Below are 21,401 nucleotides of genomic sequence, written 5' to 3'. Positions count from 1 at the left end.
TAAATTCTTGTCCTGTTGAGAATGGCCTTTCTGATCATGATGCTCAGCAAGTTACAGTATATGACATAGCTCCATTCAGTAATTCAAAACTACCCTCCAAAGTTGTGCATTCAATTAATGACTCAACAACTAGAAATTTCAGAGAAAATCTTCAGCAGTTAGACTGGGATGAGGTGTACAAGGAACCCGATGCTAATTTAAAATATAACTTATTTCATGATACGCTTGTAAGAGAATTTGAAAAATGTTTCCCCAAGAAAGTAGTTAAATCTAATCCTAAGAAACCATGCAAAAAACCTGTGCTTACTAAAGGAATAAAAATATCTTGTAACCACAAAAGGGAACTGTATCTAACAACAAGAAAGAGTAATGACACAGAAACAGCCAAATATTATAAAAACTACTGTGCTACGTTAAGAAAGGTTATAAAAAATCCAGAAGCATGTGCATCATGTTTGAGATTAATACCTCTGATAAAATCAAAATAATTTGGAATATTATTACAAGGGAAACAGGGCAACCAAAAGTACAGGATGACTGCATCACCATCAAAGCAAATGGAAACTTGATAAACAACAAGCCGGAAGTTGATAAGATTTTGAATAATCATTTTTTAAATGTTGTAAAGAAAATAGGATCTAAATGTTCATTAGAAGAAGCAAGGCAGTTAATGGAAGAGGCCTTACCCACACCATTTGATACAATTGAGATTCCACCCACCTCTCCTTCTGAAATTAGGAAGATAATAAACTCTCTCAAGAACAAAAGCTCACATGGAATTGATGGCATTTCCAAGAGGATAATAAAAGCTTGTTCCCAAGAAATAAGTAGTATTCTTAGCCACATATGTAATAGCTCTCTGAAGCAGGGTATTTTCCCAGATAGACTAAAGTATGCCATTGCTAAACCACTGCATAAAAAAGAGGATACGTCTGATGTCAACAACTAATGCCCAATATCTCTTCTGACTGTCTTATCCAAAATTCTTGAAAAGGTAAGGTATTGTAGAGTAGCCTCACACCTTTGTAAAAATAAAGTTTTAACAAAATGTCAGTTTTGTTTCCAGAAGGGTTTTTCAACGGAAAATGCTATATATACTTTCACTAATGAAATATTAAATGCTCTGAGTAACCGGAAGTCACCCGTTGGGATTTTTTGTGATCTATCAAAGGCTTTTGAGTGTATAAATCATGGAATACTTCCAGATAAGCTCAAGTACTGTGGTATGGATGGGACAGTACTCAAATGGTTTAAATCATACCTAACTGGAAGAGTGCAGAAAGTTGAAATAAACAATTCACATAATATGCAAAAAACTGGTGATTTTTCTAACTGGGGAACAATCAAGAATGGGGTGCCACAAGGTTCGGTCTTGGGTCCTCTGCTGTTCTTAACATACATTAATGACTTGCCATTCTGTATTCACGAAGATGCAAAGCTGGTACTTTTTGCCGATGATACAAGTATAGCTATCACACCCGACAGACAAGAATTAACTGGTGAAATTGTAAATGATGTTTTTCAGAAAATCATTACGTGGTTCTCTGTACATGGGCTCTCATTAAACTTTGACAAAACACAGTATATACAGTTCCACACAGTAAATGGAATGATCCCATTACTATATTAGACTTCGATCAGAAATCAGTAGCTAAGGTAGATTATTCAAAATTTCTAGGTGTCTGCATTGATGAGGGGTTGAACTGGAAAAAACACACTGAGGATCTGCTGAAACCTTTGAGTTCAGCTACTTATGCTATTAGGGTCATTGCAAATTTTGGGGATATACATCTGAGTAAACTAGATTACCACGCCTATTTTCATTCTCTGCTTTCGTATGGCATCATATTCTAGGGTAACTCATCATTGAGTAAAAGAGTGTTCATTGCACAAAAGCGTGTAATCAGAATAATTGCAGGAGCTCATCCAAGATCATCCTGCAGGCACTTATTTAAAGAGCTAGAAATCTTCACTGTAGCCTCACAATATATATATATATATATATATATACCTAACAACAAAGATGATGTGACTTACCAAATGAAAGTGCTGGCAGGTCGACAGACACACAAACGAACACAAACATACACACAAAATTGAAGCTTTCGCAACAAACTGTTGCCTCATCAGGAAAGAGGGAAGGAGAGGGAAAGACGGAAGGATGTGGGTTTTAAGGGAGAGGGTAAGGAGTCTTTCCGCTCCCGGGACTGGAATGACTCCTTACCCTCTCCCTTAAAACCCACATCCTTTCGTCTTTCCCTCTCCTTCCCTCTTTCCTGATTTGGTAAGTCACATCATCTTTGTTTTTAGGTATATTTTTCCTACGTGCAATGTTTCCTTCTATTATAACCATATATATATATATATATATATATATATATATATATATATATATATATATATATATATATATTCACTTATGAAGTTTGTTATTAACAATCAAAATGAATTCAAAATTAATGAATTCAAAATGAATTCAAAATTAATAGCAGTTTACATGGCTACAACACTAGGAGAAAGGATGATCTTCATTACTCCTGGTTAAATCTAACTTTGGCTCAGAAGGGGGTAAATTATGCTGCCACAAGAGTCTTTGGTCACTTACCGAATAGCATCAAAAGTCTGACAGATAGCCATATAGCATTTAAAAGGAAATTAAAAGGATTTCTTAATGGCAACTCCTTCTACTCATTAGATGAATTTTTGGATATAGTAAGTGGGTAATTTCCCAACCCCCACAAAAAATTAAAAATTTTGAGTGTTGTGTAATATTTCGTCTAATGTAATATCTTGTATAGACACCTTTTATTAACCTGACACGTTCCACATCATTACGAAGTGTTGTATTCATGATCTATGGAACAAGTACTAATCTAATCTAGTCTGGCCATTTTTTTGTTCGAATAGAAGTTCTGTAATAAGCCAGCAACATGTCACACAAATCTATACCTCCTATCATTTGATTGTATGCTTGTACTACAGCTGGGCGGTGGACATCAATCTTCTTCGCATCTTTTTTGGACCATCTTTTACATGTACCCACAGGATTCCTACCAGTGCAAAAGGAAAGTAATGCCACACATTTATTGTCTTTCCATTTGACAACAAAGAGTTTGCCATCTTCCCTTACAATCTCATTCCATTCACCTCTTTTTAGGCACTTATCATCGCTCAGTTTTGAAGTAGCTGAACCAATTCTATTCCTCATAACTGTTCTTCTCCAACAACATTTCTGCACATGTAACACTTGTAAAGAATCTATCTGTGTAAATTACATGAGAGCCATCTTGAGGGACAGTTACTGACAATATTTTGACAACAGCTCCTCCCAAACCTAGGGTCTTCAGATCATCTTATGGAACAGTGCCCTTCCCAACATAAAAACAGAAATCCAGGAGTAGTCTGTCACTAGAAGCAAGAACAAATTTTTTTAACCCCAGTGTATTATGCTTAGAAGGAACATACTGAGTGAAACCACACCTCCCAGAGAAAGGAATCATTTGTTCATTAATACTCAAATGTGAATTTCTGGGCAATGTTAAGCATTGTTTTCTCACTGCATCAACAAGTGAATAAATTTTCCACAGCTTATAATTAGGGTCCCGAGCACTTACGTTATCAACAAAACGCAGATTACTTCTAAGTTTGTAACATGTATCCCTGGGCATGGCCTCAGTAACGACAGGAAAGTGGAGAAGGCTGGACCAATACATTTTTAACTGTGGTATCTTAAAAGTCTGCATGACAATTTCAATCCCAATATTATGCAAAATTTCTGATTTTGTTGTTTTCAAACTAAGTGAACTAGTCTGAACAGATTTCAGGTTTGTCTGATACGCCAAAAGCTCCCAAAATTCAGCTGGAAAGTAATCCACGAAAGATTCCAGTATTCCTTTAGGTCCACTGGAATCATTTTCCTGTTTGGTCTCCAGAGATGGGCCCATCTCAGGCATGCTGAAATGGAAATGAACAAATTATGGTTTGGCACCAAACCAACATTTTTTAAAAAATTTGGTGTGAAACTTCACATATTTTTGTTGCAAATAAAGAAACAAACAAACAAAAATACTGTTATTCAAAATGAATAGCGATACTAACCAAGTAGCTCTTCTCCTCAAACCTGTTGTGGATTTTTTAACACCACCATTCGTTACATCTTCAATGTTTTAGAGACTGAATTTCGTCATTAGCATCACATTCAGAATCTGACATCGTAGGCTGTTGATTCATTTCAGCAAATAAGTCATCCTCAGAGTCAGAATTTGAACATTCTGCATCACCTTCATTCAGTATGCGTGATATATCTTCATCAGTTAGCACATGAGCTGAAAAAAAAACAATCAGTACGTTATGAAGTAGAGATCTATCCTAAAAGTACACACAAAGAAACAAGGTACACAGAGTACACAGACGTGTACCATGAAAACATCGTCATTAACTGCACAGGAAAATTGAAATAACACACATTTGCTGCATTTCAGATAATTCTCCAATCTTTCAACTTCACTTATCATTCACTACAACGAAGATAAACACATATAGCTCTACGTATTATTTATTTACGGTCATTACGACGCTGTCGGGCCGCCATCTTCTTTCACAACAAACTTCTGATGCGTGTACTGCTACAAGAGCTCTCCAAACGGCGTCATTTGAAAGCACAATGGTACAAGACCGTGACCTTGCAGTCTCAGCACACAAAATACGCAACAGACAGCGACACAAGCTTAAGAAGCAAGGTGCACATATGTGCACTTATAGTCTGAAGAGGATATAACTTTCAAACTTCAGATCGGCTACAACTCTCTTCTAGGATAATTGTTATCTTTGGTCAATTTATGGTCTGGGCTTTAACATTCGTAAATAGTAAATTTTTGAATTCTTTCTTTAAAGTTTTTTTTTCGTACCATATGGTATCCTTTCATTCAATCCTTTCTTTATGAAAAGCATTAGTATTTACATAACATTCTTGTTAATCAAACTGTCAAAAGTATAATGACTGATTTTTCTATTTCTTTCTGCAACAAAAGGGTGTTCATTATGGGTTCTATACTTGGGGTGTTACAATGTGGACCATATCTCTAATCTTTCATTGTCTTGTCTTGGAGTCGAAATCTTTAACTTCATAAGTAACATCAGACAACTGTCTTAATGGCGTAAATCCTATGGTGTCTTGTTTGGCGGTGTTTTAGGCAAATGTCACGAAAGGTAGCACCTCATCCCAGTTGTTCTGCTCAACATTGATGAACATTGATAGCATGTCGGCCACGGTCTTATTAAGGCGTTCAGTAAGACCATTGGTTTGCAGATGGTAGGCAGTCATCATGTGATGAGTAATGTCGCATCGAAGGTTTATCTGTGTCACAAGATTCGACTGAAAAACTTTCCCGCGGTGCCTAATTAACAACCTTGGGGCACCAGTGTTTTAATACAATATCTTCCACGATGAGTTTGGCTACCTCAGATGCTTCGGCTGTTTTCACGGCTTTTGTAATGGTATAGCATGTCAGATAATCAGTGCAAACAATAATCCATCTATTGCCACTAGCAGACGTTGGAAAGTGTCTGAGGAGGTCAATCCCAACACGCTGGAAAGGCATTTCGGCTGGTGGAATTGGTGTGAGTTGGCCAGGTGGTTTCTGAGGAACTGCCTTTCTCCTCTGGCACTCTCGACAGTGCGACACATAGTGATGGACACTCCTAAATAAACATAGCCAGAAAAATCTCTTGCGGATTCTTCAGTGGTATGCTTCTCTCACATTCCACTACAAGATCCATGAGTTTCAGTATGGCATTACCCTTCTAGCACTGACTGCAGGAATAATCACTTCATCCAGCACACAGTCTCCACACACTCGGATGTGCATCTTCCTGTCCACAGTATCTCATCTCGTCTAGCATAATCTTGGAGTGACCACAATCTATAATTGCCTGAGAAGCTTTCATGAAGTCCCATACGAGAATGACGTCATGACTACATTCTTGTAAGACAATGAATTCTAAGGGCTGTGTATGGCCACTTATACCCACATGAATGACACATCTTCCTGTAGGTTTTACATATTTCCCATTAGCCACCTTCAGCAGAGATGCTTGTTGTTGATGAATACGGTTTTCTGCAACTGGCGACGGTACTTCTCCGAAATGACTGAATATGATGCTCCAGAGTCCATAAGAGCTTGGGCTGGTTGGCCATCCAAGAGGATATTGACGTAGTTTCCTATCATTTTTGTAGTGATCGACAGCAGAGGATTTTTTTTTCCTTTGGTGGCCTCACCTCCAAGGAAGGTTGCACCCTTTAGTTTTCCAGGTTGCGGTGGTTGGGTGATCGGCTGAAGCTTCTAAACGGCGATGGAGACCTTCTTGATCGGTGTGCTGGGGAGCGTCCTCTCCAGCGGCTAGTTTGCAGCGATGGTGACCTACTACGTCCTGCACCCACACCTTCTTGTTCATCTTTGTTGCCCTAGAGTTGGTGTGAGCTAAGATCGGTCTTCTGTCTTCTGGCGCGGGAATCATCAAATATCCGCCGCCTTTCTCGACATACTGGTTGGTTATCCTGGGTCCTCCAGATGTCAGTCTTCCTTGGTGCACTAACAGGTTCCTCATGTGGCACGTAACTCCACCTGGATCTCGACTTTTTCACCGTTTTAAAGGGAAATGAAGGACGAGAGATTGGGTTCAATGTCTGTTTCACTTCCTCCCTTATGACCTCTGGAAGCGTCTCGGTTTTTTGCTCGCCTTCTGAACTTCCTCTCTCACTATCTGACGAAGGCCGGCTGCTGTGGACGAGCGGTTCAAGGTCCTTGAGTCTGTAACCACATGGGTGCTACGGTCACAGGTTCGAATCCTGCCTCGGGCATGGAAGTGTGTGATGTCCTTTGGTTAGTTAGGTTTAAGTCGTTCAAATTCTATGGGACTGATGATCTCAAATGTTAATTCACATAGTGCTTAGAGCCATGTGAACTATTTTTATCTGACAAAGAACACTTGTGAAATCAGTTCCTTCCTCCATCACAGACATCGATACGATGTTTGGAAGCCGATCAAACTTCTTGCATGTGATTCTTTTTTGATGCATTATCTCGACATACTGGCACTATTTTATGAAGTCATCTGCTGTCGAAACTGTTGTGTTGGCAGAAGAGCCAACACCATGTTACTAACTAGTGGAGGCCAAAATGCACGCGTTTTAGCTCACGCAGGCTGGCATGAGGTGGGAAGAACTATACTGACGTGAGGTCTGGAACATGACAAGGAATTAGAATTCAGAAAGCGGACGTAATTAGTTTGATACTTAACTTAAATCCATTAATGATGAACGTCGCTCTTGACGGTACATGATTCACAATATTATCTCTTCAGAATACATTCGTAGTAACTGAATATAGTGCCTTGCTAGGTCGTAGCAAATGACGTAGCTGAAGGCTCTGCTAAATTGTCATCTCTGCAAATGAGAGCGTATGTAGTCAGTGAACCATCGCTATCAAATTTGGCTGTACAACTGGAGCGAGTGCTAGGGAGTCTCCCTAGACTAGACCTGCCGTGTGGCAGAGCTCGGTCTGCAATCACTGATAGTGGCGACACGCGGGTCCAACATATACTAATGGACCGCGGCCGATTTAAAGGCTACCACATAGCAAGTGTGGTGTCTGGTGGTGACACCACAGAAACCTTCAGGAGGAAGGCTTGATACATGTCCTCAACATCATCCCTCATGCGATCTGCAACCTTATCTTCCTCCTTCATTCTACGATCCACTGTTTTACACAGCTCCAAGATGTCTTGAATGTAGGATGCTGTAGTTTCTCCTGGACGCTGGGTCCTGCACTTTAGTTTACCTTCAGCCTTGCACTTCTCTCCCGGTGTGTCACTGAAATACTTGTGCAGTTCTGCCTGGAATACATCCCGGCTTGTGAAATTCTCCTCATTGTTTTCATAACATTCCTTGGCAGTGCCCTCCAAGTAGAAAAATACGTTAGCCAAACACATGGTGTCATCCCATTTGTTAAATTTGGGTATATGCTCATATACCCTCAGCCACTTGCTTGGATCTTGGCCATCAACACCAGAGAAACCGGAAGGACATATCATGGGGTGGCACACAGTTGCTGTCATCGATATGTCCTCTTCTTCTTCTGTCTCCGTATAGGTTGTGATCTGTTGCATATGGCTAGAAATCGGGTATCTCGCCAAGTAAACAGCGGCTCTGTCGTGGCTTGATGGCAGCCCCATGTAGTCGATAATGTGCGCTATCACTAGTTCCAATACCCAATGCCACCACCAGAATAATGTGACATAGAAGAAGGTGTAATTACATGAATGACAGACACTAACTTCAAGTAACGAAAGTTTATTCAGCACTTGCAAAAGAAGAGTGCGAAGTGAGCTGCCTCAAGCCAGAACAAATGAAGTTATATACAGTTATAGACCATTCCAGTAAAATGATTCTTCACATTTGTGGATACTTCAAGAATGTACTCAAACCGAATATAGAAATTTAAATTGTACAGTCCAGGCGAGTTTCTAATTCATGACCCTTCAGGCATCAGTTTAGTATCACAACCACTACACTTCTTCTGTGACAATATAGAGTGTTAACATTACAGACATTTGCTACACCATATAAACCAATTATTTAATGTTGCACAGACATTCAGATGCACGACTTCCATACTCTCTAATTAAAAGAAAGATGAATGTGTTGCAAGTAAACAAATAATTTCTGATGATAAAACATCAGTGGATACAGAAACTCTTCATTGTCAGTCTAATGGTTCTGACAGACAAGACATTAGAGATTTTGAGCCACCACAGTCTCAAACAATTGACACTGAGAGCTGATCTTGTGAGGATACTCTGCCTGATGTGACTAAAGCTATGCCAAAAGGACCATTACGTGTAAGTAGAAAAATTCTCAGATGTAATTCTGAAACACAGCTGTACTATGCCACTTACTTTATGTTTACTCTATTCATTCTAAGATATAAACAGGTAAAATCTTACCATTAGAAACATTTGGCAATCCTGTAAAGTTTTTTGGTGAAACCAGTTAGAAGTCATTATTCATGAGAAAAGTAATAAAAATTCTAGATTTTAGCAATGTGTAGAATAAGAGAAAATCATCTACTGATCTACACTGAAACAATGAGTGGATCACACAATCACAATCACAATGTCTGTTATATGTATCTCTGCTCCATACATCTCTCCACCATAGATGACTGCCAAACTACCCTTTATTCAGTGTATTCTTAAACTACAAACTTTGTGGTAAAGTAATTGTGCAGAGATATTTACTTTTGAATGCCTCACATGTCTAAGTGTTGTACGTTATTAGTATGGCATGAACAAACGAATAATTGAGCCAGATTATGTAGTCTACTCGCAAATCCCATCATACATCTATACTATTCACATCTTAGAAGTTGATCATATAATATAAACCACTTATTTATTGTTCCACAGATATTTAAACAGATGACATCCATACTGAGTAATGAAAAGAAAGGTGAATGTGATGAAAGTCATCTTATAATTTCTCAAACTAAGACAGTTGAGGATACAGAGGCTCTCAATTTTGAGTCTAATGATTCTGACATACAACATATAAGAGGTATTGAGCCCCCACAATCTCAAACAGTAGACAATGGGAGCCGGGCCTGTGAGGATACTCTACCCGATGTGACTCAAGCAACGCCAAAAGGTCCATTAAGTGTAAGTAGGAAAATTCCTAGATATAGTTATCAAAGAAAGCAGTGTTGTATCACTTTATTTATTTATTTATTTATTTTGATCCAACATCAACTGATTACAAAAAAAGAGTTTTTTTTTTGTTCCAGTCTTCTGGATAAGTCAGAGCCTTACTTACTAGGGTTACATATTATTTGCTGGCACTTTTATCTACACAACTTTTTCTAAATTTAATTGAGAGAACAGAGTTACATATATGGACTATACATTAAAAAATTGTTATTGCCATACTTAGATTAAGGAATCTACAGTTTGTAACACAGTATTCGTATCTGACATTCAAATATTTACAGTTTGTGACACAGTCTAAGAGCTGAGATTACGTATATTTTTAGATAGATGGTCTTCCATTATACGAGTGTACTAAATCTAGAAACTCATCTATTGAATATACAGGATTGTTTAGGAGCCATAATTTTAATTCCATTTTTAGTTTTGTAATGGGCAATTTGGAGATATTAAGATGGAAGCAATTCAGTAGTTTTATGAATGCATAGTGAGGGCTTTTCTCAAAAAGTGTTGTTCTATGAGAGATGATGTGGAGTCTCTTCTACCTATAGTGTTGTGATCGTGTATTTCTTTATTAAGCATTTTGTTACGGATTACTGCTATAACGATTATCTTCGGCACATACAGGTTATGAACAGTTAATATTTTAAATTCTTTAAACAAATTTCTGCAGGACTACCTGGCACATTTCTTTCTCATAATTCTAAGTGCCTTCTTTTGTAAGGTAAGTACACTTTTCATGTCACCTTTACTGCTGGATCCCCATACCTCTATCCCATAACTTAGATGGGATTCAAATAGTGCAAAATATATTTGCCTCAAAGTGGTGATGTTACAAAAAGGTGTCAGTTTTCTTAGGGCATATATGGTAGTACATAGCCACAGTACTCTTCCTAATATATTGACTGGTATAAACTTACCATCAGAATCATTTGGCAGTGAAGTAAGTTTTTTTTTGATGAAACCAGACAGAACTTACTACTCATGAGGAAGTAACAGAAATTCATGGTTCTAGGAGTGAGTAGAATCAGCGAAAAGCAGCTACTCATATACAGTGAAACAATGTGTGCATTACACAATCACAGGTTTTGTTATGTGTGTCTCTTCTCCATACATATCTCCACCATAGATGAGTGCCAGCCCTCCCTTTATACAGCGTATTGTTAAACTATAACGTTTGTGGTAATGTGAGTGTAGAAATATTTACTTTCGAATGTCTCCCATGTCTGAGTGTTGTACATTATTACTATGACCTCAATGAAGGAATAATGGATGCTTATGAGCTATTATACTTGCAAATTTGCTCATATATCTAGACTGTAAACATTTTAGATGTTGAAATTATTAAACCACTTTTTAATGTTCCACAGATATTTAAACGGATGAAATCCATACTCAGTAATCAAAAGAAAGGTGAATGTGTTGAAAGTAATCCTATAATTTCTGAGACTGAGACATTGGAGGATACAAAGGCTTGTAACTTTGAGTCTAATGATTCTGACAAACAACATATAAGAACTTTTGAGCCCCCACAATCTCAAACAGTAGACAATGAGAGCCGGTCTTGTGAGGCTACTCTACCTGATGCGACTGCAACAATGCCAAAAGGACCATTAAGTGTAAGTAGAAAAATTCCTAGATATTGTTCTCAAAGAAATCAGTATTATTTCACTTAATTTATGTTGACGGTATTCTTCCTAAGATATTAATTGGTATAATCTTACCATCAGAATCATTTAGCAGTGATGTAAGGTTTTTGGATGGAAACCAGTAAGAAGTTAATATTCATGAGAAAAGAAACAGAAATTCATGGTTGTAGCAGTGTGTAGAATCAGAAAAAAGCAGCTACTCATACACAGTGAAACAATGTGTGCATTACACAATCACAGGTTTTGATATGTGTATCTCTTCTCCATACATATCTCCACCATAGATAAGTGCCAGCTCTCTCTTTAGTCAGTGTATTGTTAAACTATAACATTTGTGGTTATGTGAGTGTAGAAATACTTACTTTTGTATGCCTCATATGTCTGAGTGTTGTACATTATTAGTATGACACGATGGAAGGAATAATGGAGACTCACGAACTGTTATTCTTGCATATTTATTCATACATCTTGACTGTTAACATTTTGATGTTGGTCATATTGAATAAATCACTTTTTATCGTTCCACAGTTGTTTAAACAGACGACATCCATACTCAGTAATGAAAAGAAAGGTGAATGTGGAGAAAGTCACCTTATAATTTCTCAGACTAAAACAGTTGAGGATACAGAGGCTCTTAATTTTGAGTCTAATGATTCTGATATACAACATATAAGAGATATTGAGCCCCCACAATCTCAAACAGTAGACAATGAGAGCCGGGCTTGTGAGGATACTCAACGTGATGCGACTGAAGCAATGCCAAAAGGACCATTAAGTGTAAGTAGAAATATTCCTAGACATAGTTCTCAAAGAAAGCAGTATTATTTCACTTAATTTATGTTGACGGTAGACTTTCAAGGTTTATACTGGTATTATCTTAGCATCAGAATCATTTGCCAGTGATGTAAGTTTTTTTGATGAAACCAGTCAGAAGTTATTATTCATGAGAATGTAATAGAAATTCATGGTTGTACCAATCTGTAGAATCAGAGAAAGGAGGCTACTCATTTACAGTGAAACAATGTGTACATCACAAAATCACAGGTTTTGATATGTGTATCTCTTCTCCATACATCTCTCCACAATAGATAAGTGCAAGCCCTCCCTTTATTCAGTGTATTGTTAAACTATAACGTTTGTAGTAATGTGAGTGTAGAAATATTTACTTTTTAATGCCTCACACGACTGAGTGTTGTACATAATTAATATGACATCAATGAAGGAATAATGGAGACTCATGATCTATTATTCTTACAAATTTGCTCATATATCAAGACTGTTAACATTTTAGATGTTGTTCATATCAAATAAACCACTTATTTAATGTTCCACAGATATTTAAATGGATGAAATCCATACTCAGTAATCAAAAGAACGGTGAATGTGTTGAAAGATCTCTTATAATTTCTGAGACCGAGACATTGGAGGATACAGAGGCTCGTAATTTTGAGTCTAAAGATTCTGACAAACAACGTATAAGAGATTTTGAGCCCCCACAATCTGAACCAGCAGACAATGAGAGCCAGGCTTGTGAGGATACTCTACCTGATGTGACTGAAGCAATGACAAAAGGACCATTAAGTGTAAGTAGAAATATTCCTAGACATAGTTCTCAAAGAAAGCAGTATTATTTCACTTAATTTATGTTGACAGTATTCTTTCTAAGTTATTAACTGGTATAATCTAACCATTAGAATCATTTAGCAGTCATGTAAGGTTTTCGGATAGAAACCAGTCAGACGTTAATAATCATGAGAAAAGTAATAGAAATTCATGTTTGTAGAAGTGTGTAGAATCAGTGAAAAGCAGCTACTCATATACAGTGAAACAATGGGTGCATTACACAATCACAGGTTTTGTTACGTGTATCTCTTCTCCATACATATCTCCACGATCAATAAGTGCTTGCCCTCCCTCTATTCAGTGTATTGTTAAGCTATTACATTTTTGGCAATGTGAGTGTAGTAATATTTACTTTTGAATGCCTCCCATGTCTGAGTGTTGTACATTATTAGTAAGACGCGAATGAAGGAATAATGGAGACACATGAGCTATTATTCTTGCAAATTTGCTCATATATCTAGACTGTTAACATTTTAGATGTTGGTCACATTGAATAAACCACTTATTTATTGTTCCACAGACATTTAAACAGATGACATCCATACTGAGTAATGAAAATAAAGGTGAATGTAGAGAAAGTCACCTTATAATTTCTCAGACTAAGACAGTTGAGGATACAGAGGCTCTTAATTTTGAGTCTAATGATTCTGACATACAACATATAAGAGATATTGAGCCCCCACAATCTCAGACAGTAGACAATGAGAGCCGGGCTTGTGAGGATACTCAACGTGATGCGACTGTAGCACTGCCAAAAGGACAATTAAGTGTAAGTAGAAAAATTCCTAGATATAGTTCTCAAGGAAAGCGATATTGTATCACTTAATTTATGTTGACGGTAGTGTTTCGAAGATATTAACTGGTATTATCGTAGCATCAGAATCATTTGCCAGTGGTGTAAGATTTTTTGATGAAACCAGTCAGAAGTTATTATTCATGAGAAAGTAATAGAAATTCATGGTTGTACCAATGTGTAGAATCAGAGAAAGGAGGCTACTCATTTACAGTGAAACAATGTGTACATCACACAGTCACAAGTTTTGATATGTGTATCTCTTCTCCATACATCTCTCCACCATAGGTAAGTGCAAGCCCTCCCTTTATTCAGTGTATTGTTAAACTATAAAGTTTGTGGTAATGTGAGTGTAGAAATATTTACTTTTGAATGCCTCCCATGTTTGAGTGTTGTACATTATTAGTATGACATCAATGATGGTGAGGGAATATGGAATAGTTGTAGGTAAACAACTAGGATTCTCTCAGATACAGATTTACTCACATTTAGTTTCTACACGTATACAAGTCCGGAGGCTAACTGCTGTTAGCGTCCAACATCCTCTCCAAAGCCCTCTTCTCAAAGATAGCACACTTACGCACAGAACAAATATCGATATTTATGGCGCTGTACGGCACATAGCCCCCCCCCCCCCCCCACCCGCCCCCCACAGTATGGAGTATTTCCCTGTGAAGGGGGGGGGGGGGGCGGAGTTACGACGCCGGCGGCTGAAGACGACGTCCCCATCCTGGAGTGAAGGTGTAGCACTTCGTCAGCCGGTAAGCGGAGAATCTCCTTGCCATAAGGCCTAACAAAGGCACGCAAATTGCCACACGCAGCACTTCTGCTCAATTTAAAGCGGTGAACCACACGAGATTCTGCACTTCCTTCCTCATTATTGTCACACGCGAGTACCACACACACCGTATTGCCATCTACGACAACAGATAATTTATGTATATCATCAGGGTGCACATGTGTTGTGTATTCTTGGATGGCATCTGTACGAGCAATGGTAGGGAGGCAGGGAGGTGTGGGAAAGCCATGGCAGGGGGAAGCATCTGCTAAGAGGGAGGTGGCAGGTGCACTGGACTGCGCAGGAGACAACCTCGGGCAATCAGCTGACAGACGAGGGAGCGTGACCGAAGGCAACGAGGAGCCAGCATGGTTTGAACGGCGTGACAAAGAGCTGTCACACGAAGATGCTAACACAATGGTAGAATCCGAGTGGTTGGTAGTTTGACGGCGAGGGCTGTGAGGAGTGAAGCCCCGAAAAGATTGGCCACTCGAATTACATGAACGCGGAGTAGGAGCAGTCCTCGGCAGAGAAACACGCTGTGGAGAATCAATACCCAAATGCATGGTGTGGGAAGATGGATGGTCGCTCGAAGCAGGAGTGGGAGAAATAGGGGCAAAATCAGGGAGGTTCACCTGAGGCTCAATGAAAGCTGGTTTCACTCGGTTGAGTGAGACCGTGGTTACAGAGTCTTTTATGAGGAGATCCATGTTATTCTCAGAGCGTTTGATGACCTTGTAAGGACCTGTGTAGGGCGACTGAAGCGGGGCTTTGACTGAGTCGTCTCTGAGAAACACGTACTCACAAGAGTCTAGCGTGCATGGTACATACACACACGGAGGTGTATGAGCAGCTTGAGGTGGCGGCTGAATTTTGCTGAAGTGCAAGCGCACCCGCTCGAGAAGTGAAGGGAGTTAAGAGGGCCGTGGAAGTGGGGTCGGAGTGACTAATTCTCCAGGCAAAACCAGAGGTTGGCCATACACAAACTCTGCTACGGAACCCTTGAGGTCTTCCTTGAAAGTCACACGAAGGCCAAGAAGCACGAAGGGCAGTGCCTTTGTCCATAGTGAGTCATGGCAACGTAGGGCAGACTTTAAGGTGCAATGCCATCGCGCGACAAGCCCATTGCTTTGGGGGTGGTATTCAGAAGTATGAATTTTGACAATACCACACATTTTACATAAGTCAGAGAAAACTGAAGACTCGAATTGTCACCCCTGGTCAGTGGTGAGGTAAACAGGTGAGCCAAATCTAGAGATCCACGAATCTAAGAATGCTCAACTTACTGTCTCAGAGGTAATGTTCAGAACAGGCACAGCCTCAGCCCACCGAGTCATCCTGTCAATAGCTGTAAACAAGTAACAGAAACCCTCGGAGGGGGACAAAGGGCCTACAAGGTCGACATGAACATGGTGAAACCGGTCTGTCGGTTGGGCAAAACAGCCAAGGGGTGGTGAAGTGTGCCTGGAAACTTTGTTCTGTTGACACACCATGCATGCCCTTGCCCTAGACTGACAGTCATGGCGCATGTCTCTCCAGACAAACCGTTCAGCTACCAGACGGGTGGAAGCTTTGACACCGGGGTGTGCTAATGTATGTAGTTTGTCAAATACCTGGCGTTGAAGGGGCTTAGGAATGAATGGCCGCAACGTACCAGTTGATTCATCATGCCACACTAAGTCAGATATGCCAGGGAAAGTAGAGCGTACCAGTTGGAGAGAGGAGTTGTGGTCTGAAATTAACTGCATGGTATCGGGGTCTGCCAATTGCAACCGAGGTAGGTCCGTTAAGTCAATTAAGGTTGTGACAGCACCAACACGTGAGAGAAAATCAGCGATCACATTGTCCGCTCCTCGGATGTAGCGAATGTCATTTGTAAATTGCAAGATGTAATCGATGTGACGAAAGCGTTGTGGGGGCGGATCAGCCACAGGATTTTTTATGGCAGGAACCAACGGCTTGTGATCAGTGAGCACATAGAAATCTTGTCCCTCAACATCAGTTCTGAAGTGTCTTATGGCCTCGTAAATTGCAAGTAATTCTCTGTCGAATGCTGAGTATTTCTTCTGCGCGTTGTTTAGCTTTTTCGAGAAAAACTGCAGGGGGGTTGTAACATCGTTGTATGTCTGACTCAGTACTGCGCCGACAGCATTGTCACTAGTGTCAGTAGTGACAAACATTGTGGTGTCCACCCGTGGGTGAGCAATAGTGACAGTGGAGGCCAACAGCTGTTTGAGTTCATTAAATGCCTTGTCCATGTCTGGTGTCCGTGGTACCTGGCAGGTGCCAGAAGTTTGTGGGCCAGCGAGAGCATCTGTGAGAGGAACCTGCACCGCAGAAGCGGCTGGCAAATGTTTACAGTAATAATTAACTGTTCCGATGAACCTGCGTAATTCCCTATAGGTCTGAGGGCGTAGCATCTCGAGAACAGGCTTGATCTTGTCCTGTGGTGGTGTCAGACCGTCCGATGACACAACATAACTTAGGAATGTAACGGATGACTGGTGCAATTGAGTCTTTTTATTGTTCAGTTCAATACCAGCGGCTGCTAAAATATCTGTCATGACTTGAACACGCTCCTCACTCTGTTCCAAAGTAGAAGCAAAAACCAATATGTCGTCCATGTATACGAAACAAAAGTCTAGATGGGATAAAGTTTGATTGATGAAATGCTGCCACGTTTGGGGGGCGTTTTTCAACCCAAACGGCATAAATTTGTATTGGAACAGCCCGAAGGGAGTGGTTATGGCAGTCTTTTCAATGTCCTCCAGAGCCATAGGAATCTGATGAAATGCGTGCTTACAGTCCAAAACAGAGAAGTACTTTGCACCTGTGAGCGCATGATTGAAGTCTGCAATGTGTGGGACCGGATATTTATCAATGATGGTGTGGGCATTTAAATGCCTATAGTCTCCAACCATACGCCAAGTACCATCTTTCTTTTGGTCAAACAGGGTAGGACTAGCCCAGCAACCAGAAGAAGGTTCAATTATTCCCTTTTGTAACAGATCGTCCAATTGTTCTTTTGGAATTTTCATAAATTCCGGCTTGAGGCGGCATGGGCGTTGCGATATGGGTGGCCCATCGGTTAGACGTAACCGATGAACTGTGCCATTAGTGACTACTGCAATACATGGCGCGGCATGACAGTCAGATGTCCATGAAGTGGAGCAGGCAGTGGCGGACGGGCCAAGCTGTGGCGCTGAGGGCACGGAAGTACAGGTGTGCCACCCGCTCGTAGACTGCGTAAAGGCCGTACACGTGTTAACATGGGTGAGGTTGGTACAATGGTTCTTGGTAGCGGGCCGTGCCGCTACGAGCGCTGTAGGCACGAGTGGGTGTGGCCGAACAGCAGATAGCCGTAGTTCATTGCCATGAGCTTGGCAAGTTAATTGTTCATTCGGAACGCAAGGAGCATGAGCACTCGGGCATACCCTATCATTACAAAAGGGGGGGCTGACACAGTTTACAGAATTCACAACATTGCCGTTAGTGTGCGCAGGCATGGGAACACCAGATTGGCATGGACTGACCTTGTCTGTAGCTGACGAGTCGTCTGCTTGTAGTGCCACGAGGCATTGTTGTGTGGAGGCCAACTCGCAGTGTATGTCACGGAGATGCAGCAGCATTTCCATACGATCCATCCACAACTTCGAAGACTTGGCGCACTCCACTAGCCACTTGTTTGTCCAAGGTTGCAGCTCCAAGGATAGGTTTACACACTTCTTAGCACAGCACACATGTTTGGTGTTAGCCGAACTGTTACTCGGCGAAGCGAAAGGAATATGTTTGTTAAGGGGAGGGGGGGGGAGGGTAAAACACAGTATTTTGCACAAAATCTAGTGACAACTGATAGTGCTTGAGGAAATCAATTCTGAGAATAGGTTCTTCAATTGTTGACACTAGAAACATCTACTCCAGCTTGCACTCGGGCGAAAGTTTCACTGTATACAAAGTGGAACCCGAACACTGTAGGGTAGACAAGTTCACTGCACAAAGTACTGTTTTGTGTGGTTGCACTTTATTGGTTGCTAGGCAAACCGGCAGCAAAGAGACGTCTGCGCCAGTGTCTACCAGAAAACATACACCTGATCGTAAATCGCGAACATAGACTTGACCACACTTACTGTTATTGTCCGAAACGGAGTGCAACGTAGGATGGGGCCCATTGTTTACATTGCAGGAGGTGGCACCGTAGCCTACCTGCGGTTGGAGTTTGGGTAAGAACACGGTGACTGGCATTTGCGAGCTTGCTCCCCGAATCTCGTGTGGAAGAAACAGTAAGGATGGGCGGGCCTGTGCTCCTGTGGGTAGTTACTAGGTGACGGAGTATGTGCCCCAGAGTCTTCTGCAGAGGCCGATGCACTGTCGTTGCGGGGAGTTGAAGGTGCATGCCGGGCGGCTAGTTTAACAAACTTGTTATTAGCAGCACCAGACAAGGGCGTGGCGTCAGAAATCATCTAAGTGCGGTCACGTCCAGAATGCAGTGCACGGAGCTCATGTTGCCTGGCGGAGTATGCTCTGTTGGCGGCGCGTAAACGTTCATTTACTGGCCTATCTTCATATGCAGAGATTGCAGTCTGGACAGGCAAAGGCAGCTTTTCAGTCCATATTTCTGCGAGCATGTCATCAGGCATAACTTGCTCATCGACGAGAAGACGAATGCACCACCACAGCTGGGACAGAGACCTGTCACCGAGACGCTCTTCGTAAATGAGCTCTCGCACATTTTCTCTCCTGGTTTTAGAGACGTGCTCCAGTGTCGTTTGTTTCGCCACAGCATACTTCCCTGCTAGGGGGGTGCTTTGACCAGATCGCAAATTAAATCAACGCGGTCGTGAAGATGGTTCATTAGGCAGGCGAAGCGTGCGTCGTCGTCCAAAGCACAGACATTGAATGTTTGCTCAACCAGGTTAAACCAGAACTCCGGGTGAGCGGGTTTGAAGTCTGGTAATTTCAGCAGATTCGGCACTGCAGTCACTGTGGAGGTGCACCTATTGCTTCGGACGGAAGTAGAGCGTGCAGAAGATTGCAAGTCCGAATTATTGGCATCCCGTAATTCGGAAATCGCGAAATTCACTTGACGCCGGGGGGTGGCTGAGAAGTAATGGATGCTCGAACGGTGTGAGGATCGTAGTTAAAATGTGCATTCTCATTGACGTGGTACTTTGGAGAGAAGCCACAAGTGTTTAAGTACGCCGGTGAATGTCCATTATGCGCGCAGTATTCACTCGACCGTGAGTGGTGGGGCTGGTTGTAGATGTCGGAGTAATTACTGTCCAGCACAGAACTGTTGACTTGATTAGAAGCAACACAAGGATCCCACACACGTCCACTAGGATGCACACACAGTGTGATATTTGCTATTTGGCGAGCATTGAACACCTGTTGACTAGCCGGCGCGGAAGGATACACACGTGGCGGGAACTGATTCGAGTTTGAATTTACTACTGGATTTTCCAGCAAAACCTCGCTCAACGCCACGAACTGTATTGAATTGTGAGTTTGACACAGGAGTAGGAATTTTCCGACCAACACTATGTGAAGAACACGTGGGAAGGTCCAGGCTAACAAAGCCTGAGTCCATGACCGTTGGCGGATGGAAAAAACTGGCAGCACTCGATGAATTCCACTGCATGTTCTGGCTGAAGGATTCTGAAGATTCTTGCAGCATGTCCATCACACGATCATCGAAATATTCATTCAGGAAATTAAAGACTTCGGCCGTGCAATGTGCCCAGCACCATCTTGCATAAACCACGAGGTGTTCGCAGTGTCGTCTAAGGCAGTTTGTACCGCCACAAATTCACGGAGAATGTCCAGATAGCGTGCTGCAGTAATCGTTTCGGATCTGAAAAATGGGCCAATGATTCCTTTGGAAGAAATGGCGGCCCACACCAGTACTTTTTGAGGAGGCAGGCACGATGGGGCTGCAACATGGGGCTTTTTGGTTCCCCATATGCGCCAGTTCTGTTTATTGACGAAGCCGTCCAGGTAAAAATAAGCTTCGTCAGTAAACCAAATGCTGCCCACATGCATATCGCTGTCATCAATCCTGTGCACTATATCGTTAGTGAATGTCTCTCGTGCAGCAATGGTAGTGGCGCTGAGGGGTTGCCGCATTTGAATTTTGTATGGATAGAGGTGTAAACTCTGGCGCATGAGACGATACGTGGATGTTGGCGTCATTTGGACCGCAGCTGCAACACGGCGAACGGAAACCCGAGGCCGCTGTTGGATCACCTGCTGCACTAGCTGCGCGTTGCCCTCTGTGGTTGCTGTATGCGGTCGCCCTACCTTTCCAGCACGTTCATCCGTCACGTTCCCAGTCCGTTGAAATTTTTCAAGCAGATCCTTTATTGTATCGCTTTTCGGTCCTTTGGTTACATTAAACCTCCGTTGAAAACTTCGTCTTGTTGCTACAACACTGTGTTCTAGGCGGTGGAATTCCAACACCAGAAAAATCCTCTCTTCTAAGAAATAAACCATGTTGTCCACAGCACACTTGCACATTGTGAACAGCACACGCTTACAGCAGAAAGACGACGTAGAGAATGGCGCACCCACAGACTGCGTTGTCTTCTATACCTTTCACATCACTTGCAGCGCCATCTGTTGTTGAAAATTGTAACTACTGTGATTTCGAAAGTATGTCTGCCTGAAAATGTACTGTTGTCCCAAGCATATTGCAACAAACGGTGTATTTCTATCGATGCTCGTTTAGTTTTTATTACCGTTTCAAATATACCGGTCATTTTTGAAACACCCTGTATATACAGTGAAACAATCTGAGCATTAC

The sequence above is a fragment of the Schistocerca cancellata genome, chromosome 2 (genome assembly GCF_023864275.1).
Source record: "Schistocerca cancellata isolate TAMUIC-IGC-003103 chromosome 2, iqSchCanc2.1, whole genome shotgun sequence".
Classification (NCBI taxonomy): Eukaryota; Metazoa; Arthropoda; class Insecta; order Orthoptera; family Acrididae; genus Schistocerca; species Schistocerca cancellata.
This window is presented reverse-complemented; position numbering follows the sequence as displayed.